Genomic DNA, 4,368 nt, shown 5'->3' with positions numbered 1-4,368 from the left:
CCACCGCCCTTCCTTCCAGGGAACCATGTCAAACCGGGGAGGAAAAAGAGGGCGCGGCAAATATATCAAGGACTTCACATGGGATTAGCTAGAACTCTTCATTGCAAAATTTCCGGTCATGCTCTCATTACATGGTATCAGACACTATAATCGGTGATTGAATCATTTCTTAGGGGTTGCTGAATTATGGTTTTCTAATTCTTTATTTCTTGCATATCTATTAGTTAGTTATCTTCTTCAAGAAACTAACTAAACAACTAGAGCTGCTGAGTTACCTTCAATAGAATTTATATATGACAGGTAGGGAGAATGCTTGATTCTTATGCATAAATTGCCAAATTTCAGATTATGTAAAATTGTGCCCCAGCTATTCCTACTGGCGATCAAGGAGTTGTTTGTTTTTCTTTCTTCATTAAGAAATCATTGAATAGTAATATATGTGATGTATTTCTATCAACTGCCATCATTCTTTTTGGTATTTAGTTTTTTTTCCATCTCTGGCCAATGGAAACGTCTTGTTGGCTCCGGCTAACATTTTGCTTTCTTGTCAGGCTCATCCATCATGTTTGTTTACCGTCCCAAACCTGAAATCAGCCACCCGTCCAAGAACTACTAGCTCTTTTCTATCAATAATGATTTTTAAAGTTCCCAATTATAAGAGGAATTTCACGAGGGAGCAATGATCCTTTTTCTCTCTATATTTAATAGAAAAGGAAAAATTACATATCGTCTCATTGGACAATCAATCGTTTTACGTACCCAGTTAGATTGTAGGCTCCCAGTAGGTCATATACCTGCTATTTCTGGCTAGAACATTCACCTGTTCATTTCAGTATTTGGCACTCACTTTTTAATACTTAAGAAAAATCGAAAAGGTGAGTTTCGTTAAGGTAAAGAAAATAAAGACCCCACTAAGATCAGGATTCGAATCTACGCTCTTGAAAACCTAACCTTAATTTCAAACGCTTAGCCCGCCCCTCCAACCCACCTGCTTGCGAGGTGAGATTTTGATAATACTTCTCACATATTAAAGACAAGCTAGAAGGGCGTATTCTGCATCGGGTCACCATTTGTTTGAGAAACTAGGTTCTCGGGATGCTAGAAAGTGAACCTCCCTAAAACAAGACTTTTGTCTCCTTACGCAAAAGTGAGACAGCCATACTCATATTCCTAAACCCAAGGACTTGAAGCTTCTCTTACTAATGCTTTTATGGCCAGCTGGGTTCCTTCACCACCTACTAAAGTGAGGTTCCTGCCCTTCGCTTAAAGGTGTGCACTTCTTCCTCACCTCCAGGAAGAGACGCAAAGAACGGAAAAACACAGACTCAACTCCGGGTATGGTGAACGCCAAATGCTGCCCATCTACCTTATGGAACCCCAGAATCTCACGCAGAGATCCGGGAGGACACTGTACTAATACAAAAGGTGAGAAAGTCTTACAGGAGTTCACATCGAAAGAGTCGTGGTACTTTGAGGGTTTCAAACAATCTTGCTCTCCCTTCTTCTTTTCGCTTCCTGGTAGAGAAAGACGGGAGGGAAGAGAAGACCGTGCTTTGGGAGACCAGGAACAGGGGCTGGAGGCGGAGAGGCAGAAACGTCCCAGAGCAAACACTTCAATGGGGGGCTGAGGGCCGGAGGAGCCCACTTTGCAGTCACCGTTTTGAACCGGCGAAAACAAATACCCTAGGGTCTGCGCCTTGTGCTCTTGCCGACGGCGTTGTCTCTTTACGTTCACACTTGGCTAGTGTCTGACTACCTGTGAGGCCTCTATGAGTATCCATTTATAAGAAAAAGATGTTACGTAGGACCACTCTCTGTCCTTCCCAAAGCCGGTACTTCCAACCCCCAACCGCATGAAACAGTTCCCTATTCCTGAATCAAACCCGCCACTGTCAGACCCTGAAACTTCTGTTTCTCTCCATTACTACCCTTTCGGTGAATTTCACTTTTGAAGACTTATAAAAACGTAACCACTTGGTAAAGCCTTTCAGGGATCTAACTTAACTCTGTCCCAGTCAACCGTTCACTCCGTTTTTAAATTTTGTTTCTGCAACTAGTAAAGAGACATTTCTGGCAGTGGTGGGATTCGAACCCACGCCCCCGAAGAGACTGGAGCCTTAATCCAGCGCCTTAGACCGCTCGGCCACGCTACCAGATGATTGAGCTTACTTTCCATGTTTTTGTTTTCCCATTGCAGCTTTGTTCCAAGCTCAGCGTGCTAAATTCAGGCACTGCAGAAAGAATTCAAGAAATAGCTAGTCTTAGCAAATTTGCTTTCCCCAGCCTGTAAATGATATATAATAGAGTACAAAAGGGATTAAAATCAAACAGACAAATGGCCAAAGTACTCTCTCCCATCCTACCCCTCCTGCAGTTGTCTGTTTCAGTTAATCCTAGCCCCTTTCCTGAAATTTTTCAAGCCAAAATCAATGGTGTCAGCCTTGACTTTATTTCTCATCCCCAATCTTTAGCAAATTCTATCAGCTTTACATTTAAAATATAACCAGAACTTGACTACTACTCACCGGTACTGGGGAAGCCCCACTTCCCCACCCCACCCCCATCCCAAATTACCATCATTTTTCACCTGGATTATTGCAGTTGTCTTATTTCTAAAACTATTTTTGCACGGCTACAGTCTGTTCTCAGCAGCCAGAGTGATCCACTTAAAATCAATCACTCTTCTCTTCAAAACCTTCACTGTCCTCTCATTTCACTCAGAGAAAAGTGAGAGTTATCACTATGGCCTACAATCTCTTGCTCCCTCTGATCTTATCTTCTATTTTTTGACCCTAACCTCACTGGCCTACTCCCTGTACCTGTAACCCACCAGTCAAGTTCCTGTCTCCAGGCCTTTGCTTTTGTTATTCCTTCTGTCTAGATTTTTCTCCCACTGATAGCTGCATGGCCAATTCCCTGATTTCCTTTAACCTTTTACCAAAAGGTCATTTGATCACTGAGCTTTTATTGGCAACCCTAAAATTTTAACCCCTTTAACTTTACAACTTCTTCCTTATTGTTTTCTTCTTAATTCTTACAAGTCTCTTAACGTAATATTTATTTGAGTATTTATTTTTATCTTGTCTATTGTCTGCCTGCCCACTAAAATTAAGCTTTCATGAGTGGAAGCATATTTGTCTGCTTTGTTTATCACTATAGCTAAAATACGCCTGGTATTCCACTCGCCCACTCCAACCCCCCCCCCACACACACATGCAAACACGTGAAGTCTGCGCTTGTGGTCTAGGAGCAAATATTTCCACAAAAATGACACCTGAACCATTCCAGCCAATTCTAAAGAATACCCAGGGCAATATATAAGATACCATAAGGGTTCCATGCTAGTGTAACTTTCTAGAAACTTACAACCTCCAGATGGGTCCCTGGACCAGATAAATCCTGAAATCTAGAGGGATCAGCCTCTCCAGAACAGATAGTTCCATCTCCTTACCCCATATTAGTGACAAACCCTTCCAACATGACAAAGTTAGAATGGCCATAGCCCAAACACCCTTAAAGAGAAGGATAGAAAGATCAAAGGTGACGGTGGAGTTATTCAGAGAAGATAGGATTTAACAAATGAATATGATTGTTGAATCATTAAATTGCTATCTCTTTTTGGATTTAGTATCTTAGGGTAGATAGAAGTAAAACCTAAAATTGTGGAACTGTAACCCATGTCAAACTCTGAAATCTGTTCTACAACGAATTCTGGTACTGTGCTTTGAAATTTACGTTTTTTTGTATACATGCTATTTTTCACAAAAAAGAAAGAAAAAAAGTCCTCGAGTGTGGTAATTAAAAAAAAAAAAAAAGACACCTGAGAATTAGCTTTCCAGTTCATGATTCCATGAATCCTCAGTCATTCATCTAACTCTCAGAAGCTGACTTGTTCTACATATTCTAAAATTGTTGGCTTCACCAAGATATTTTTCAGAGCTTATAGAACAGATAGGGTAAAGATGCAGCTCCTCGTCATCTGGGTTCTTTTCAGAGCTCTTGGCCCAGGAACTCAGGGGAACTATTGGCAGGGAGGAGCTAGTCTCAGAGCCATCAACATCAACACCTTAGAGACTTTCCAGGTCAGAAGAGACAACATGATTGTAGTGGGTTCATGTTTCTCCACTGTTATGCAGGAAAAATCAGAATGGAGGCCGGGAGACCCAGCTGCCTAGGTGGCTTGTATGGTTCCTTGTTGGGTCTGGGGCCTTGTCTTCTGGTGTGATGGCCCCAGGAAGGTGAATTGCAATACTCCAGCCAAATATCTGCTCTTTCTTTCTTCTGGCACCTTTGTTGGCTGTAGATTCATAAAATAAAGGGGTCTCATAAAAGAATACAATAATGAAGTGTGGTAACTCAATGGTTAGT

General features: G+C 41.6%; 1 non-coding gene across 1 annotated transcript; it reads right to left on the bottom strand.

Moving 5' to 3' along the window:
- Positions 1-2,071: 2,071 nt before the first annotated feature.
- Positions 2,072-2,153, bottom strand: TRNAL-AAG (transfer RNA leucine (anticodon AAG)). Its single transcript has one exon. It is a non-coding gene; the product is annotated as a tRNA-Leu (tRNA).
- Positions 2,154-4,368: the final 2,215 nt, after the last annotated feature.

Source organism: Tamandua tetradactyla, chromosome 14 (genome assembly GCF_023851605.1).
Source record: "Tamandua tetradactyla isolate mTamTet1 chromosome 14, mTamTet1.pri, whole genome shotgun sequence".
In the NCBI taxonomy this organism is placed as follows: Eukaryota; Metazoa; Chordata; class Mammalia; order Pilosa; family Myrmecophagidae; genus Tamandua; species Tamandua tetradactyla.
Note: the sequence above shows the minus strand (reverse complement) of the source record. Positions and strands in the feature narration are given on the sequence as shown.